The sequence below is a fragment of the Arvicanthis niloticus genome, chromosome 22, assembly GCF_011762505.2.
Source record: "Arvicanthis niloticus isolate mArvNil1 chromosome 22, mArvNil1.pat.X, whole genome shotgun sequence".
Classification (NCBI taxonomy): Eukaryota; Metazoa; Chordata; class Mammalia; order Rodentia; family Muridae; genus Arvicanthis; species Arvicanthis niloticus.
Genome location: NC_133429.1, coordinates 8,707,961 through 8,728,852, shown reverse-complemented (window position 1 = coordinate 8,728,852; position 20,892 = coordinate 8,707,961). Strand labels below are relative to the sequence as shown.

Sequence of the window (20,892 nt, the reverse complement as noted above, 5' to 3'; positions counted from 1 at the left end):
AAAATAACAGAGACAATGATGCGTCCTGTGTATTAAATGCGTTCATATACATGTGTGTGCACATGTGCATGTAGATGCAGAAATAGAGAACAGGCTGAGGATATAGCTCAGTTGGTAGAGTGCATGCCTGGTATACATGAAGCCCTTGACTTCCGTCCCACACCACACAAGCTGGATGCAGGGATTCATCCCTGTGTTCGGAGCACTTGGACGGTAGAAGTAGAATGAAATAATGAGGTCATTCCATAGTAAGACATGTCAAAAGACAGAGAGGAAAGAAGGAAGGAGGTAAAGAAGGGAGGGGAGTAGGAAAGGGGGAAAGAAATGAAATTGTATAGATAGGCAAGATCTTATTGTCTATAACCCGGTTTCCCTTTGGTGACCTTGTGAACTGTTACTGCTACAGGTGGCAAAACCCGGTCCACAGAGTCTCAGCAGTGTAGACTTGTGTGTCTGAGGACTTGAACTCCTAGCTGTCACTCCCTTCTCCTAGCTCCCAGTGTTGACTCGCCCCTTATATCTGGCATGCTTGTCTGCAGTTTCTACCAGGCTTCTGTGTGCTTTTGATTTCCCATAATCCTTCTCTGCACATATCTTGTGGGAAATAATAGTATGATTCTGGAAGTAAGAAGGCTCCTTTGAACCACCATTACTATTACATAGTATTTTGTTTTCGTGGTGGAAATGGCCGTGGGGTCTCAGCAGAGCAGCAGTGTATTCAGGGAGTATGGTGTGGTAGTCAGGGCTGTGTCTAGCCTGAGATGGATCAGGGTGGGATTCTGCCTCTGCCCTTTCTCACCTATGGGACTCAGTGTTCTGAGCACCCATTTATTTATTAATGGAGATAGCAGGGTAGCTGAGTTTGACATGTAGCCAAAACTGGATCTGCTTTAGTGAAATTGGAAGGCATTCTGGATCTAGCCTGATGGGTTACTTGTGACTGGAGGAGCTAGAAAATACAGAAAGAATGAACACCCCACATCTGCCCTGTTTCCACACTAGACACGACTGCTTCATGAAGGGACACTCACTTTCCAGTTAAGCACAGACCATTGGATCTGCTTTAGTGAAATTGGAAGGCATTCTGGATCTAGCCTGATGGGTTACTTGTGACTGGAGGAGCTAGAAAATACAGAAAGAATGAACACCCCACATCTGCCCTGTTTCCACACTAGACACGACTGCTTCATGAAGGGACACTCACTTTCCAGTTAAGCACAGACCATTCACATACCTTTCTACAGAACACCTATTGATGGCAGCATGGTGGACCCACAGGCTGGCCAGCTATAGTCCACACACACCTGCTGCTGCTAGGCTGTGGACAAAATGGTTGGGTCTTGGATAGATGAGCTCAGTCGATAATGATAGAATGGGAATGAAGCCAAATCCACTCACAACAAACTTGAACTCGATTGGGCCTCTCTCACCTAATACTGTGTCACACCCTGTTTCTGATGCTGCTCCTCACAGCCGTGGTATCCTATGGGCACTGGTGGCTTGCACGTGTTGAGCATCTTTGAGAGAAGAAGAAATGGGGAGGGAAGAGAAAAGAGACAGATGAAAAAAGAGGAGAGGAGAGGATAGTGAAGAATAAGCAAAGTGTGAAGAAAAGGGGTAAGAGAACGAGGCAGAAGTGAGGAGCGTAGAAAAGAAGAGAGTCAAGAAGTCGGCATAAAGACAGATAGAAAGAAACAGTTTGCTGGGGGTGGGGACATAGCTTAGCCTCTCTCATCTCTCTTCCTGCAGCAGTAGTTTCTCATGAGGAGTGATTTGTATCCAGGAGAATGTTCTGCAATATCTGGATATGTTTGGTTCTAACAACCATAAGGATAGAGGCCAGAGATGCTGCTGAATATCCCACGATGCACAGAGAAACCACTACAGAACTATCCAGCTTAAAATGTCAGAGGTGCCAGGGCTGACTCTTCCCCAGATCCAAGAACCCCAAATGTTGCTCCTGAGTCAGGAGCCCCGTGATACCCTAAGAGCAGACAGTATGAGTCCAGATTATGACAGTGTAGCTTCACTCTGAATAAACTCCACTCTCTCCTGCAAGATGTTTATAGGGAGAGCCACTGAGCAGAAGTTTCTGTAGCTCCCTAATAAGATCCTGTAGCTGGGAGGTTTCTGAGATGGACTTGAAAGCTAGGCATGTATGACCACGCTTGGGTGTGTGTGTGTGTGTGTGTGTGTGTGTGTGTGTGTGTGTGTGTGACAGAATCCCTCCCTTATCTCTCAGTCTATACCCAGAAAAGGAGCCCAGCAGAAATTCTAGGCTCCCTGCCTGAGATTTCTGCAGGCCACAGAACACCCTCCTGTTTTTTAAAGGTACCTTAGTTTTGTTTCGATTCCACTTAGAAAGACATGCAGACATGTAGAGGAATATCATGAAGAAAGAAGACATTACACTCGCAGCCTCCGGACAATAGAAAGCATAACATGCTCCTTGGGTGCAGGGAGAACGGGGGAGAAACTAGTGTGTGCCAGAAGCAAAGAGAACAGTGAAAGCATGGGTGAGAAGCATAGATGTGGCTTTGCAGGAAGCACCAGGTGAGACAGGGTACTCAGGCTCAGACTGGATGCCTGGTTCGCAATGGTGAGCATTGGTCGGTAAGGAAAGCTTTCTACTCTGATAAACCTAGGCAGGTGATTGGTTAACTGGAGTGTGACAGACAGAAAATAAAAAGCTCGTGAGGAGGCTAGCTTGGCTAGATTGCACTGACAGGCACTAAGTCAGTCGATTTGTGTGTCCAGAGATTGGTTGACATAAGGACCTTTCTCCTAAAGTCAGCATGGCCCCTAGTATCCAACCATCAGTACATAGAAAAGAAGTGGTCATAGTGCCTGTGCAAGGGCAAACATGGTAAAACCCTACCTCCAAAAGCCAGCACACACATAAAGCAGAGTGAGAATAATGGAACCATCCCATCAGGCGAGTGTCAAGACTGAATTTAGAACGGTACCCAGAATATAGTTGGTGCTCAAAAATCATTATAAAATTTAATTCTACCATGCACTGTGTTGCACATCCTTCTTCCCAGATACTCGGAAAGCTGGGGCAGGATGATGAAGAGTTCAAGGTTATGCCAAGCTACTTAGTGATTCTGAGGCCAGCCTAGGTAGCTTCACAAGACCAATCTTAAAAAATAAAAATAAAATAGAAGGGGGCCAAGTCATAGCTTAGTGGTAGAATATTTGCCTAGCATGGAGCCCTAGATTCAATCCCTGGTATTGATTTAAAAATATTTAATGCAACATGAATACATTTTAGATTACTAATAGAATATTTTATACACCCGCTGTACCCACAGGAAGTAGTTAGGGCATTTGTACAGCTGCCACTTTTTTCAGCTTCATAAAGCACAACCTTTTTACTTATTTTGTCATCGCTTCTGCTGCCATCTTTAATGGAAGACCCTCCATGTCAATCATGCTTGACAAGTGCAGATAGGGCCTCCAGGTTCCTTAGGATCGAAGCAAAGAGAAGCTTCAGAAAGTGACTTGAGCCATCACTCAAGTCACTTGCCCTGCTGCCCTTGTTTTTTGTTGTTGTCTTGGTTTTTTTGTTTTTGTTTTTGTTTTTGTTTTTGTTTTTTCTCTCTCATCCTATTTCTACTCCGCTCACTCCAGGTTAGAGGACATGTGTGGGGTGGGAGCTGATGAGGCTATGGAAGAATTTTACACTCTGGCGACATTTTCTCAAGACATGCAAAGTCTGAGACCTCCAGTGTAGCCTGTGGACATGCATTTGTAGTCTGACTTAGGGTTTTATTGCTGTGAAGGGACACCATGACCGCGGCAACTCTTATCAAGGCAAACATTTCATTGGGGCTTGCTCAGAGTTTCAGAAATTTAGTCCATTATCATCATGGTGGGAAGGATGGCAGTGTGCAGGCAGGCATGGTAATGGAGTTGAGAGTTCTACATTTTGATAGGGAAGTTGCAGGAGGAGACTGTTCCACACTGGGCCACTGTGGGGCCCGCCTCCACAGTGACATGCTTTCTCTAACAAAACCACACCCACTCCAAAAAGGACACACCTCCTAATATTGCCACTCCCTGAGGTCAAGCATTCAAACATATGAGTCTATGGGGGCCATATCTATTCAAACCACCATACAGTGGTGGGTGTACCCCTAGAATCAAAAGCCAGGACTAAGCCAGATATTTGTACATGTTCATCAATTGCAACCCTCAGTTAATAATAGTCACTGAGATTTACATTTCAAATGTTATTCCCCTTCCCAATAGAATGTTTTATGTTCCTTTGTATCCACGGGAAGTAATGAGGGCATTTGTACAACTGCCACGTTTTCAACTCCATAAAGCAGAACCTATTTACTTATTTGAGCACATCATTTGTTGGGCAGGATAGAAGGTCTGGTCCTTCCTCAGAATATGAACAGAGTTCCCTGTTTCTGCTTCTTGACACAGGACAAGCTGAGCACAGGTGGGACTTCTTCCTTGACACTGTCCCTTCTAATCTTTGTTTAGGGATCCAGTTCAAGTTGTCTCAAAGCTCTACCTGGCCACATCACACTGGAACTCCTGTGGCCTCTTGAGAAGAAAATGAGTGCCTGGGAAAAGGACCTGAACTTCTAGAAACATGAGTCTCTGCCAGAGAAAGGAAGTGGGGAAACAGCCCATTTCCACACGAGCAAGTGGCCCCAGGGCTCCCCTTTGCTGGGCCTCCTCTTAATTTGGAACCATTTCACAGTGGACCTTTGCAAGGATGACCAGTTCAAACTGAGCTGCTTATAATGCTTGGAGCAAAAGCCTAGGGACTTGCAAATCAACCTCAGAAAGAGAAATTAGCTATGTCTTGTCTCAGAACTCCCAATGCCTGCTCCAAAATAAACACATAAGCTATGCTGGTGGGGAAAGCACAGCCCTTTTTTCTTCTCCATTTTAGAAACACCATGTGTGCGTTATTTTAAATAGGCGCCAGTGCATGAGGCCCTTTTAACAAGATTGAAAACAGATGGGGCCTTAGGCTATTCGGTAGCTCTCAAAAACTAGCTTGGGACGTGCTAAGCCATCCTGTGTCCAGGCAATGCTCATTTGCTTGTTGAAACACAAGTTCAGCCAGGCCTCTGGGTCCCAGAGAGCACGTGTCTGCTTCCTGTGGCAGGTGTGTGAGCCAAAGAAAGGAAATATCTCCTCTCACCACATTTACTGTGCTTGCATTTGGTTAACCCTTCACCGCCTCTGGAGCAGTGGGATGGCTCTGATGTTGAGCAGCTTTGGAGTTGTGAGATTTTGCTGGCCTTGGGCAGCCTGGGCAAAAAAGGATTGAGCTAGTCTTTGCTGTTTTGGGAGAAGGGGTGGGAGGTTTCTAGATTGGGGCTTGATGCTTCTGGGGCTGGAAGCAACTGTTGTGTGACAAAACATTTCCTGGGGAGATGCAACACACACATCTACTTATCCCAGATAGGGAACCCACAACATACCAAAGAGTAGATACCACTGAAGTTCAACTTGGTGAACCATGAGTTTTATAGAGGTTATTTACAGGAATATGGGTGAAGGGTTACTTACAGGAGTAGAAATGACTCAAAAAAAAAAAAAAAAAACAAAAACAAAAACAAAAAAAAAACAAAACCAGCAGTATCTCAAAACCAACCCCAGTATGGGCAACAGCTCACAAAGCTGGGAACCTGGAGCACACTGCACAGTCTGCAGGTTGCTCAACAAGTTGGAGAGTGTCATTTCCAGGTGCCTCGGTTGTCTAAACCCCTTCCTGGAAGCTTGGCTGGTTTCTGCTTCTTTCAAGCAGCTTGACTGGTCTTAGGGTCTTTTTTCTAGTTCTGTTCATCTAGTCTCAGAGGGACTTTCAATTGTTATTGCTTACATTGATAGGGAAGGTCTTAGTGTGTCTGGTTTCAGGGACTTCCTGAATGTGTTTTGAGTTGTTTACCTTCCTGCTTAAGGAGCTTCCCTGAAGGATAGAATGTTTCAATCTCTGAAGAAACTGTTAGGTAGCAATAGTTTACCTTCTGTGACTCTGATCTCTCTGAAAGCTGCTGCAGTTCTTACTCCAACATAACATATAAACAGAGCCCTTCCAGTGGCTAGAGGAACTTCTCAATTAGACCTCTCCCAGGTTGATGACAGACCCTATCTCAAAAAAAAAAAAAGAAAAGAAAAAAAGTGGGAGATGCTTCATGAAGAACAACACCTGAGGTTGCCCTTTGACCTCCACATGCATATGCATGCACAAGTCAGCCTACGGACACCTGCTGCTCTTCTTCCTGCTTACACACACACACACACACACACACACACACACACACACACACGTCTGGAGAAGGGCAGCATGGTGATTGAACAACAGCATGAATACCTAACACCACTAAACTGTACACTTGAGATGGTAATTTTTAAGTTACATTTATTTGGCAATGAAAAATCATTATGGAACACACTGAACTTTTTTCCCCTCCTGTTCCCTTTTCCTGGGGTCTTCCTCCTTAAATGTCACTGCTGCACACTGTCACTGTGCTCAGGCTCACTGATCCAGTGTTACTGCTTATAAATGCTTAACCCAACTAAACATTCTTCATCATTTGCTTCTCAGCACCTAGCACCCTGAGTGCTCACCCTGCTGGCTTTCCAGCTGGTCAGCCACAGCTGGAGGAGGAACTGAAGGGGACTCTCCCTGGGCACCATCCCGGCCACATTTCCAGAGGGCCCAGCGGTAGGCAGTGGTAAAGTCTCTCTTGGGACAGGGCTGTTCTCTCTGCAGGTATGCACTGGGCTTAGATGAAGCACAGGTTACCAGTGGTTCCAGGCTGTGTCCTCCCTGTCTCAGATAGCAAGGGGAACAAAGAAATGAGTGGCTAGGTGCTTTTTTTCCCTCCTCACAACCTTGGCAATGATGTTGGACCTTGAAAATGAAAAATACAAAGGACAGTCATTCTCAAGCCCATGTGAATAAACCGTTCCTGTCATCCTTCCTGATACGCTTTGTCCATGTCTCCAGCTAGATCCTCACACAGTGCCCTCACCCCAGACTCTCTTGACCCTTGACCCCAGAATCTCACCCCAGCTATGGCTTTTGCTGATTCTCACCCTAGCCGCCCCGCTCCCTGGTCTCCACCCTTGCTTCTTTCAGTTTTCTGTCATCATCATCATCTTTAACCTTTTTTCCCACTCCAGTCGTTATCCGTCTCCCATTATGCCCTCCGACAGCTCCTCATCCCATTCCTCCTCCCTCATTTCCAAGAGGATGTCCCCAGCCGCCCCCACACACACACACCCTGACAGGCCTCCCCATTTCCTAGGGCCTCACATCTCTCAAGGGTTAGGTGGGTCTTCTCTCATTGAGTCCAAACCAGGCAGTCCTCTGCTGTATATGTGTCAGGGGTCTTGGACCAGCTAGTGTATGCTGCCTGGTTGGTGGCTCAGTGTCAGAGATCTCAGGGGTCCAGGTAGTTGAGACTGCTGGTCTTCCTATGGGGTCACCCTCCTCCTCAGCTTCTTCCAGACTTTCCCTAATTTAAATACAGGGGTCCCCGACTTCAGACCATTGGTTGGGTGTAAGTATCTGAATCTGTCTCAGTCAGCTGCTTGTTGTGCCACTCAGAGGGCAGCCATGCTAGGCTCCTGTCTGTAAGTACACCATAGCATCAATTTGGGCCTGTCACTGGAACTACTTTCCCTCAGTCTCTTCTCCATTTTTGTCCCTGTAAGCTACTGGATGTTACTAGTGACTAATGGAATATACTTTTGTGTCCCAGTCTCTAAACATCCAGAACATCTCCCAGCAGGAGAGCACCACAGAGCCACAAGGAGCCCTGCTTGGCACTGAGAAATGTATGTCAAGGAGTCATTAACATTTGTATTTCAGTTTAAGCTGTGGTCTTGAAATGGCTAAATGGGTGCACTGTCTATTGTAGGTAGTAAAAGGTCATTATAGATGGCAAGACTGGGGAGGGGGTGTGTCTCTCAACCTTATAAAAGCACCAGAGATGGAACAATGAAGTATTGGTTCTGTTCCTCTCGCAGGCTTGTCCAGTTTTCAGCCCATGGATAGCTCTGAATGTAGTCCAACATATTCAGAGATGACATCAAATGTCAGAAATTTGGACACCCATGCAAGGCCTCAAGGGCCCTCTTCTTTTTTCCCTCCTGCTAACTTCCTTTATTCTTCCCCGATGCATCTCTTCCCCTTTCTCCACCCCCTACCTGTATCCTTCTTTCCCCCCTCTCCTCTACAGAACATCTGTCCTGCCCTAGGTACCTTGTCAAAAGCCCTCCACCTTGAACTTCCCACCTGACATAGGGAAAGGACACTAGATATTTTGTTTTGAGTACTGAGCACTTATGGATATAATTATCTTGGGAACCCTGAACAAGCAGGATTGACCATCAGGACACAATTAAGTCACTCATGGATTCACTAGTTCTTTGCTATCAAGTTCCACCTGACCCACTAACAAGTGGTCATCTAGGTTTGGGATAAGCAAACCCTTATCATTATAGAATTCCTTTGAAGTTAGAGGTTCTGTCTTTTCAAAGGTGATTCTGACATTTTGCATTGCCAAGTATAGCCGTGTTGGTGGTGAGGAGGAGGGAGGGAAAGAAGGAAGAGGAGGGAACTGTCACCTTCCCTGGAGAAAATGCTGGTGGGATAGCAAGGCTCATGCCATTGCACCATCTCCTTCAGAATAAAATCCCACATCCTCACTGAGCCCTGTAATCTCTGACCACATCTCCTTCCTCACACTTCCTCACTAGCTCAGTTCTGGTCCTTCTGGCTTCCTTGCTTGTCTTTGAATTTTCCACATATATTCTAGCCTCAGGGCTTTTAGACAGGCTAGTCCTCTGTCTGACAAGCCATGCACCATTAATATGGTTTGTTCCTTCCCTTGCTCCTCTCACTGGTCAAATGCCAGTGATGTCCTCACTTTGACAGGACACTCACTCCTTCTAAGCCCTGTCTTCTTACCAGGGCTTACTTTCTTCCTGTTCATTCATGTTAATGGTCTAGCTCTCTCTACTAGGACAGGAGTTATGACTGCCTTATGACAGTCCGGTGCCCAGTTCTGTTCTTGGCAGATGTCTTCTATTGCTATGAAGGGACATCATGACCAAGACAACTTTTATTAGAGAAAGTATTTCATCGAGGGGGCGTTGCTTATATAGTTTTAGAGGTTAGGTCCATCATGAGTCCAGAAGAGAGTGTTAGCAGTATTGGAGCAATGGCTGTGAGCTACATCCGGATCTTCAGGCTGAGAAAGCAACACTGAGCCTGGGGTGGGCTTTTGAAATCTCAAAGTCCACCCCAAGTGACACACTTCCTCCAATAAGACCAAAACTCCTAATCCTTCTAATCCTTCTCAATGGTCCCACTCCCTGATGACTAAGCATTCAAAAGTAAGGACCTATGAGGGCCAGTCATATTCAAACCACCACATTGCACTCTGGCCCCATAAGCTTATAGCCCTGTAACAATGCAGAACACATTTAATCCAACTTCAAAAGTTCCCATAATCTTTCTATCTCAACACCATTTTAAAGTTAAATGTCTTCTAAGACTCAAGGCAACTTCTTAACTGTAACCCAAGTAAAAGGAAAAGGCAAACAACATACCTTCAACATATCACAGCATAGACTGAGGGAGGAAGGGGGATGTAAGGAAACACTGGACCAAAGCAAGACCTACAACCAGCAGGGCAAACTCCAAACTTTGTGTCATCATGTCTGATGTCAAAGTATTTTCAGATCTCCAACTCTCTTCAGCTTTGCTGACTACAACAGCAGAGTAGCTATCCAATGGGAACTAGGTGAATGCATTAGTGATGAATAGGTAGTAAGAGAGTCCTGAATCTAAGTTCTCACTGCTCTACCCACTAGCTTTGTGACCTTGGCCAAGTCATTTGCCCATTCTCTCCTTTGGCTTTCTTAGCCCAGGAGGACACTGATGCCTACTCTTAGATCAATAAATTACTGTCACAAACAGGTTTTATGATAGCTGTGACAACTAACTTTTATTACCTGGAATTTTACTGTGATAGACAGGTTAATAACAGCTATCACCTTCATTGCCTGGTATTTCTCCTAGGCAGCGATTGTGGGCCTTTTCCTGGGGAGACACAGATAAATGTCTGTCCACCTCAGATGAGGACTAACAACAAAGTTTCACCCACCTCCAGCTCAGCGAACCACTGAGTTTATTGGACTTACCTCTGGAACATGACTAAAAGCTCACCCCAGCACAGGCAACAGATGATTCACCAAACCTGGATCGTTAGAGCTCCCTACCCAAGCGGTAGGCAACTCCACAGGAGAGGCTCCTCTCAGCAGTCGTCCATAACCTTGGGGAGGGGCCTTCTGAATCCAGCAAGTTTCTGAGTCTTCTGAGTCTCCCAAGTTACTTTTGCTTTCTAAGATGGCACCATATGATTCAGAGGTAACAGCTATATAACAGCGCTTGTCTCAGCTTTTTCACTTAAGGCTCGGTGATGCAAATAGACACTGCTGCTGCCTTCATTTTGCAGGTGAGAGATGGACAAAGTAAGGCCAGCTCTTCTAAAGCAATCTAGCAGGGAAGGGGGGTATAAGCCATGGGAGAGTACCACATCAAAACTGCAAATCACTGCTGTCTATTTTGGTTTAAATATTCCATTATTTCCACATTTAGGAATGTTGAGTATTATTTTATTTTTTCAGTTCTCTTGAATATTTATCTTGACATGTTTTTATACATTTATCTTTTCCTACCTTTCTTGTTCATGTACATACTTATTCATTTACACATACACACATTTGCAAGCATATACACATTCATTCATATTCTCTCTCTACCTCTCCCTTTCTCTGTCTCTCCAGACCCTGCCTTTCCTACTCAACATTTATCTTACACACAGGGTGCTTTTCTGGTGGGTAAAAGGTACTTTTGATCAACCATAGTAGCTGGTCCCGGGCACTGCAGAGAAGTCACAGAGCTGTGTAGTACCCATAGTTCAATGCCATGAGGCTTCCATGAGATGCCAGGTCCTGTTCCTAAGTAGGACCTCCTCATCTGTAGGCTGAGGCAGCTGAGCCAGGGCACAGGCTTTCAGAGCCTCTTTTGTTTGCAAGGTGAACCTGAGCTGGTGGAAAGAGCTCAGGCTCAGATGTTAGCTGAGGAAGTCATAGAGACCCCTGGGCTCTGGGAACTAAAAATATAGCTTGCACAAGGAAATGGACAGGAAACAGCATTCCTGGCTGCAAGCCTTGGCACTCTGTCAAGTGCTTGCAGGCATCGAGGCAGGAGGAACAGGCAGAATGGAGAAACAGGCAGGCTAGGCCTTAGCTGACAGATGCTACAGGTGGATGGACTTAGAAGACTAAAGTTGTGTAAAGGCAAAAAGCTACAGGCCAAGGGTGAAGCCTGAGGCCACTGAGTCGCTCTCCACTCGGCCAGTCAGTGTGCACATTAGAACAGAAATCACCTCACATAACAGCAGCTGCTCGGCACAATGTGAAGAGTGTCTGTGGGGTTTGGGTCCCCGGTGATCCATCTTGGAGAGAAGTCCTTGCCTTCCTGAGTGCCATCCCAGAGATCAGGCAAGTTGCCTTCTCTGCAACCCAAGTAGTCACCTAGAGACTGCCGACACTCACCAGACAATCCTGGGTCACAGCATAAGACAGTGGACCAAAGCGACACAGTCTCTGCACTTTACAGTTTCTGTTTTGGTTAGAAGACAATTAAATATTTCATAGAGGTGATCTTAAGTATTGCAGTCTCGTGGGAAAGGTTACATAAGAAAACTGGCTGTGGAGTACAGAAGGGTGCTTTGAATGGAGACAACCTCTAGGGGGCACCAGTAAGCAGGTGCCTGAATGACCTGAAGATACCCAAGAAGAGGGCTTTTCACGGGAGACGGAATCTAGGGCTCCCTCCACACCCTGGGTGTGAACAGGATGCCAGTGGGACAGTGGCCTTGAAGCCCAGAGGTAGAAGACTAGCGATGGTGGGAGGCAGTGGAAACTGACTTATGAGCCACACCCGGCTCGGTATTCTATACTTAGCACCTTAATGTTATTATTGTCAGTGTTTATCCTTTCCACAAACATCTTTGCTGTGAGAGAACTTTGGAACTGGAGGACGGTCCATTCATGTACAGAATGCTGCTCTCCATAGGGGAACTTTCACACCCAGTTTTGTTCCTGGGAGTAAACACATCAGTCTCTGTTTGGTCTTTGAATAGAAGTCTGATGATGAGGTACAAGTGGACTCAGAAACGCCTTCATCATCTCTTGACAATCACTGTCACCCCACTGCAGGTTCCTGAGTAACAAGGAGATGAGCAAAGCAATGGAACCCTGAGTGCTCCGTGCTCTTATGCAAAGCCCTCAGTATAAGTTCCAAACTGAAGCAGGGTCGCTTCCTACCTTCCCTGTAATCCAAATTCCCTCGACAACATTCTTCTCTAGATCTATTTACTTTGTGTGCACGGGTGTTTTGTTTCCATGTGTCATGTGCACCTTGTATGTGCCTGGTACCTTCGGAGGTCAGAAAGAGGGCATCAGATCCCCTGGAACTGGAATTCCAGGTGGCTGTAAGCCACCATGTGAGGGCTGGGAACAAAACCCAGAACCTCTTTAAGGTTAACAAGTGTTCTCGGCCACTGAGCCATCTCCCCAGCCCCTCTTCTCCAAATCCTAATGTGCATGTCTCTGGTTAACTAACAGTCATAGGACACAGCGAGCACATGGATCAAAGGAGAGCTGGGTCACCTGGGTACCAGGAACCCAAGATAATAAAAGTGCACTGGAGCTGATACACAGCTAATAAGACAGGGCTATGGGAAGAAGAATGGCTTCCAGAATAGCACCTTTGAAACACTGAAAAGAAGAAGAGGTACAATGATCTTAGTGACAGCTCAGAGCCGCACACCCTATGGTGCAGTTTAGAAGACAGAACACATGCCGCACTGGCTCCATCCCCTGGCAAACACGGTCATGGGTGTTCTGCTGGTAAAGACAGAACAAGAAAGCTTATCTAACAGCAGAGTGTCACAGTGAATAGGCATCAGGAAAGGCCCTACTGCCTGAGATCTACACACACACACACACATACACACATGCACACGTACATGCACATGCACACACACATACACACACATGCACGTTGTAAACTTAGTGTCCATCTCTGCCTTTGTATCTGTCTGTATATGTCTCTCCTCCTGCAAACTGCATGGATACCAAAGGCCCAGTGTGAGGACACCCTCTAAGTAAAGACCCAAGGATGCAAGCTGCACCAGATATGTCTTCACTAACTGACAGGAATTTTCAGAATCTTATCAGCCACCCTTGGATTCCAGACCAATCTGTCTGCCAACATCTTGCCTTTCTCAGGCACTCTGGACAACATCTCTTTGTGTCGAAATCCTCCTTCAGTCAGGCTTCATGGTCAAGGCTGATAGCTGCTACCTTCAAGTTCCCACACATTCTTGGGCTCTTTCATACATTCCAGTCAGTCATCCAGTTCCAAGCCTCAATTTCATTCACTTTCCCATTGATCTGTTGGCCTAATAACATCCTTCAACATATTATCATAATCACAGCTGCAATCACCCCTTCCACACTGTCATCACTATGATTATCATCACAAATGCAATTATCAGTAAAGAGACATGAATGCCCTATATTTTCTTTCAGTCGTATTATCTACTTGGCTTGACATCCTTGTCTGTCAGGTGCCAGTGTTCCTGAGAGTATAGCCAGAGGCCTTACAGGAAATTGAGTTCATTCGATTTCTATCCTTCTGTGTGTGCACATGTATGCACACGTGTACTTGTATGCATACATCGCTCCCTGTGCTTTCTTGGAACAAGAAGGACTCCTTCTGATCTAGGAGGATATAGTAGAGACTCTCTTGGCAGAACTGATTCCAGCCATATGTGTGATCTATACCAGAGCCTGGCTATTACAAGGAGCTGTATAAATGTCCTTAAAATCAAACTACTACTCTCTCACCATCCTTTCCTGCTTAACTCCCCTAAATGTATCTCCTTTCTAATCCCTGGAACCTGTGGAAATCTTACCCAAAGGGACATTGCAGGTGTGATTGCATGGTTACAGTTATGAGCCAGATCTGTCCTGGAGAGTCTGATTTAACCAAGTCTAACCAGAGGAACACATAAGCCCTTGAAAACACAGAACTTCCTCTGGTAAGAGATAGAAGATGTATTAGAATTGGAAATCAGAAAAAGTCTGAGATAGGGGAAAACTTATATTGTTAGCTATCCCAGGATGTGGAGAGCAGGGTTGAGGCTGTCGCTCAGTTGATAGAGAGCTTGGCTGGCATGCACAGATCCCTGGGTTCGACCTTCAACTCTGTGAACTGTGTGACATGTATATGCCTGTAATTTCACATTTGGGAGGTGAAGAACCAGACGAGACTGAAGGACCAGAAGGTCAAGGTAATTCCTGGCTGTCCCTCAAATTTGATTGCAGTGTGGGCTGTAAGTGGCCTTACCTAAAAAGGAAAAGAGAGCAAGGAGGAGAAAGGACAAGGAGAGCACCATCTTAAGTAGTACATAGATCAACATCAAAACTTCAGTACCTCAGTTACCAAGAACTGAATTCTCTCAATATCCTGGAGGCAGCTTCTTCCCTGAGTCTCCCAGTCAGAGCCCAGCTGGCCAATATCTTGACTTTGGCCTTGTACAACACAGAATGGAGAGACCAGACAAGATAACCTAGACTTCTGACCTTCAGAGTGGTAAGATGAATTTGTGTTGTCTAAAGTCCCTAAGCCCACAGTAATCTGTTCCAGCTGCAGCAGATGGATACAGTGCAGGATGGCATACACACCTCTTTCCAGGACTCCCTCCCAAACCCTTAGGAACTGAACCCCACTCCTGCATTCTAACTCTCTTGTCTGCTGCATTTACCCATGGGCCCAGTGTCTCTACAACAGATGATATTTCATCATTCCATTGCCCCATTGGCCCATGTCCTCACTTGAAATTTTCTTCATTGACAGGTCCAGAAATACTTTCCTGATCACGCTGATCCATAACCTCTGGCAGTGTAGTTCCTAAAGGCAAGTTACTTAGTAGATGTGGGACCCATTGGCTGTAGGCAGGGTTCTCTAGAAGAACAGAACCAATAGAGTGTATACCTATTATAGAAGGACATTTCTTGGATTGGCTTATACAGTAGGCCTAGGAGCTCAACAATGGCTTTCTGCGTACTGGAGAGGCTGAGAACCTGACATCTACCCAGCCTGCAAAGCTGGTTGCCTTAGCAACATCAGTACAGCATCAGAGGCCTGGAAGCTCACTGAAGAATTGCTGTTTTGAGTCTGATTGAAAGAACAAAGAACCTAGGATTTGAGGACCACAAAGGATGGTATCAGCAGCAATAGATGTACTTGCTTAGGAAGAGGAGGCAGGAGTGGGACACTGCTTTCTCCTCAGACCTCTTAGTATACGGACTGACCATTGAAATGTACCCACTTTGAATGCTGGCTATCCCATTGTTTAATCTTCTCTGGAAATGCCTCCAGAAACATGTGCAGAGGTGTGTCTCCCAGGTGACTTCCAAGTCCTTTAGAGTTGATCATCAAGACCAAATACAGCCCTATTCACATTCAAATTATGAGAGTAATAGTTTATTAAAGAAGTGGTTTTGAGTACCTGCTGTGTGCCAAATCTGACCATAAAGCAGTGAGCAGTTCTCCATGAAACATGTTCTTGCTTGGTGTGCCTTTCTCATGAAGGTTGCTATGGTAACATATTTGGTGCTGGGGGTGGGGTGGGGTCCGGTAACTGAAGTACCATGGTTGAGAAAGAGAGCATATAAAAATGAAAGAGCCCATGGAGATAATTGACTCCTCCAATTAAGGTTATCCAGATTAAAGATAAAGAAAATTAAGCCAGGAGAAAATGAGACCACAGCCTACGGTCAATGTCAAATTTTAGTCTTCAGCTCTAAACAAAGCTCAAGGCTGATTTCTCTCCACCTTTTCTCCCTTTCTTCATGCAAATGTCAAGAAGCTCAGGTGTCATTGGCATCAGTGTTGGAAAGTTCTCCCTGCGGCATTTTAAAAGAATAACAAAATATGTGCAAACCTGTTTATGCTTTATACAATCCACCTTCAGATCAAAGAATTAGCACCTACCTCTCTTAATGATGTCTCCAGGTCATATCTTAGGAATGTGTCATACAGTTGTTTTCCATCCTAAGATAAGAGTTCCAACAGTCCTGAACATATTCCAAAGTTACATACTTACTAGGAGGGGCTGGAGAATTGGTTCAGTAGGTATGAATGCTTGCATTCAGAGGCCAGCATACACGTTCACAACCTTTTGTAACTCCAATTTCACGGGATTCTTTTTTTTAACCTCTTTGGGTACCTGCACAGAAGTGAACAAACCCACCCAGAGAGACACATAAAAGTCAGTAATAAAATAAACTTTAAGAAAATAAAGGAGGGGCTGAAGAGATGACGCAAAGGTTAAGAACACTAGCTGCTCGTCGATTCCCAGTTCCCACGTGGCAGCTCACAACTGCCTGCAGCTCGAGTTACGGGATCCAGCACCCTCGTGCAGACATACATGCAAGCAGAACACCAATCCACATTTTAAAAAAATTTTTAAAAAAATTATCAGGAAAGAAGGAAGGAGAAGGAGAGGAAGAGAGAGAGAGAAAGAGGGGTGAGCAAACAAACTCTTTTATGTGCCCTTGGTAGCAAAAAATAGACAAAAAGTGCCTTAGTTCATCGCAAGAACATGGCTTATACTTCCAGGAAGGCAGAAAGGAAGCTAAGATGATGATTTTTGGAGCTGTGCTGAAACTCAGAACTTCATGTATAAAGCCAAGTGCTTTCTTCCAGGGTGTGTGAGCATGGCAGTAGTGGAAGATACACACAATGGTCCTGAGTACAGAGGGTGACTCAGTAATGGGAAGACTCGCCCCCTCACTTAGTCACCTCCCCTAGTTAGTTACATGATGCTGAAGAGGAATTAGTAATGTTTATTGACTCTTTGAGAGAAGCAGATCTCTGAGAGGTCTCACTGCTGCAATAATGGGCAGATACAAAGAAGAGCATAGTATAACGTGAAGTGACCAGTCAACCATAGCTATGGGGAATCATCTAACTAGTTTGCTCAGGACAGAACCTTTGAGATCAGTTGGTGGCCTGGTGTCTGTGTGTATTATAGAGTGAGCATATAAGACTATATCTTGTCTATAGATTGAAAGGACAGAATGGTCAGCCTAAATTATCTTCATACTTTCTACTGCTTGGGTGGCTTTCATTTTATACACTGGTCACTGTCCAGACTCACTGCAAAGTGACAGTAACATAGATAACTTGAAAGACTCCAGGATAGACATAGATAACAAAATAGGACAGAGAACTTATAAGTAGCTGGGCCTGTTGGCACAGGCTTGTGACTCCAGCTACCTGAGAGGGAGGATAAAGGACACAGAATCACAAGTGCAAGGCCAGTCCTTGGACTACATAGTGAATTCAAGACCAGTTTGGACAACTTGATGAGACCTTGTATCAAAGTTTAAAAACTAAGAGAGATCTAGATGCAGTCCAGAGGTAGAGCACGTACCTAGCATATTCAAGATCCTGAATTCCATGCCTCATATTGCCACAGAAAGAAAAACAGAGTGCCACAAAAGAAACAATTTGGTTTTTGGCAATGGTACAAATGTGGTCCTACTGAGAAGAGAAAAAAAGCAAAGCAAAACAAAACAATCATTTCAGCAAATGGTGATAAAATGCTGCTTAACCAGATGGAGAAATCAAAACCTGAGAATTAAAAGTTATGTCTATGTGGATTAAAGAATCAAATGTGAGGTATACAATAATAGAGCTTCAAGTAAGACATATTGCAGAATGTCTGTATAATCTTGAGCTAAGCTAAGGTTTGAGCTAACAATAATTTTTTTAAAAAGCCTAACTATAAAAAGATCATTAAAGCTTGGTATGATTGTCCTTTGAGAGGCTGCACCCAGCAGCTGGCTAAAACAGATGTGGAGACCCATAGCCAAACATTGGATGGGCCTTGGGATTCTTATGGAAGAGTTTGGGGGAAGAATTGAGGGCCCTTAAAGGAATAGGAACTCCACAGGAAGAATGACAGTCAACTAACCTGAACACTTGGAGGCTGTCAGAGACTGATCCACCAACAAAATACACAGGCTGGACTTAGGTAGCAGATGTGCAGCTTGGTTTTCATGTGGATCCCCAACACTAGAGCAGGGGCTATCCCTAAAGTCGTTGCCTATCTGTGGAATATGCTCCCCTAACTGAGCTGCCTTGTCTGGCTTCAAAAGGGGAGGATACACCGAGCCCTGCAGAGATCTGATGTGCCAGGAGACAGGGGATACCCAGGGGAGACTCCATCCTCTCAGAGGTAAAGGGGAGGGAGAAAAGGGGAGGGACTTGTGAGGGGTGACTAGGAGCAGCAGTCATGTTATAAAGTGAATAAATAAATAAATAAATAAATATTTTTGAAAGATCATTAAGTTATACTATGTATATGTGTGTATGTGCTGTATATGTTTTTTGCTTAAAAAATCAGAAACTTTAAAGACAGAGGATTGAAGAAGATAAGCACAGATAAATGCAATAAAAATGTTTATATAGAATGTATTTTCATAACTTATTAAATTTTGAAATTTTAATTCTAGGATATATTTTAATACATATATGACACATTAATAATAGTTATGATCAGAAATGCAAATATGGATAAGACTTGATCAGATACCTCACCAAAGACTATATCTGAAATTCTAATTAGCACCCAAGAAGACTACCCAGTGCTCCAAATCATCAAAGAGACGCACCACAGCAGAGCAGGACTGTTCATCATCCTAGGTCCAAAGCATGTGTTAGTCTAGGAGTACCTCAACCCTACTACTAAGACTCGAGGATCTGACTCATATCACACCGTCTTTATTTACACTCTAACCAGCAAGCACATGAGCAAGTCCCAGCATGTGTGGGTTCTGCAGGCTGTTGAGCCTACTGGTTTTTGATGTGTTGTCCCATCTCCCTTAGTCCCAGCCTTGCTTATTTCCTTTAAGAGCCATTGTCCACAGGCTTCTGGAGCCCTCCTTTTCTTTTTATGTGTAGCTCCACCTTTTCCTATATAGTACCTGTGAATTCTAGCCACAGAGGTTCTCCTGAGCTTCAGCCTTGGCGTCCTCACCACAGCGATGACTGAGCTCAGGTTGAGTTCTCCCATACTTCCCTGCATCCAGTAAACTCCCTCCGGGCAGTTATTTCAGACAATTATAAGGATAGTTGCTTCCTTTCTGCAAGAACCCCACTCCTGAAATGCCTGCTGTAGGATTTCTACAATCAGATAATGTATTTTTTCCTGGTCTCGTTATGTAAAATGGGACTATAGAGTCTCTAGTAGTTATTGAAGCCGTGAGCCAAAGTCTGTGTATTAGTTGCTTCTTTCATTGCTATAGCCAAATATCTGACTAAAAGCAACTAAAAAGGTGGAATAATTTATTTTGGTTTACAGTATGAAGGCATATTCCACCAGAGTAGGGAAGGCCTGGTGGGAGGAGACGCTCTTGGTAGTGAATGCAGATGCACGCGGCTATTTCCTCATACAGGGATTGGTCAGGAGACACAATCAAAGAGAAAGCCAGCACTCAACTAATTTTCTCCATTTGTTTACTCCAGGATACCTCCAATGGGATGGTTTCACTGACATTCAGGGTAGTTTTCCATCCACAGCTAAATCTTTCTACAGATAACACCAAAGACTCATCCAGAAGTGTGTCTCATTGGTGATCCTAAATTTGGTCAAATTGGCAATGAAGATGAAGCATCGCCTTCTTTGTTTATTATTTTGTCAGCCAGTTTAAGCTTATTTATTCTTTCTTTCCTGAGGCACCTGAAGAAAGTTCAAAAATGTTAATGATAAGTTAAGACATCAACATCTTTTTCATGTTTTCTTTTATGCCCAAACAGATATCATTGCTAATAGACAAGCAGTCTCATCTTTTTTTTTTTTTTTCAAAATTAGTACAGAAGTGAAATTTAATTTTAAAAGTGAGTACAGGAGTCAAAACAAGAAATTTTTTTGCTATTTTTAAACATACTTACTCATTCTATTTACTATCCAATATCAGCTCTTCCTCTCCTCCTAATACCCCCCTCACACAAGTCCTGTCCCCAATTGCCCCTTTCCCTTCTTGAGAAATGGAAGCACACACATGCACACGCACACGTGCGGCACATCCTCCCCCACTGAGGCTAGACAAGTCTTTCCATTTAGGGGTGTGGGACCCACAGGCAGGCAGGCAGGCAGGCAGGCAACAGGCTCGGGGACAGCCCTTGCTCTAGTTGTTTGGGGGCTCTGCATGAAGACCAACCTGCTCATCTGTTACATATGCGCAGGGAGCCTAGGTCCAGACTGGGCTCCCTCTTTGGTTGTTGATTCACTTTATGGGAGCTCCCAAGGGTCCAGGTTAGTTGATTCTGTTGGTCTTCCTGTGGAGTCCCTGCCCTCTTCAGGTTCCTCAGTTTTTCTCGAAACTCTTCCATAAGACTCCTCAAGCTCTGTGTAATATTTGGGTACTAGTCTCTGCATCTCTTCTCACTGGCTGCTGGATGGGACCTCTTAGAGGACAGTTATGCAAGGTACCTGTCTGCAAGCATAACAGAGTATCATGAATAGTGTCAGAGACTGGTTCTTGTCTATGGGATGGGTCTCAATTTGGGGCTGTTGTTGGTTAGCCAATACCTCAGTCTCTGCTTTGTCTTTGTCCCTGCACATCTTGTAGGCAGTACATATTTTTGAGTCAAAGACTTTGCAGGTGGGTTACTGTCCTTATTCTTCCACTGGGAGCCCTGTTTGGCTACAAAAAGTGGCCACTTCAGGATCTGTATCCTCCACTGTTTAGGAA

At 44.8% G+C, this 20,892-nt stretch overlaps 1 protein-coding gene across 4 annotated transcripts in view; it reads left to right on the top strand.

Annotated features, from left to right (window-relative positions):
- The window catches only part of Syn3 (synapsin III), a 426,170-nt gene that overhangs the window by 64,960 nt on the left and 340,318 nt on the right, over positions 1-20,892 (top strand). The window lies entirely within an intron of this gene.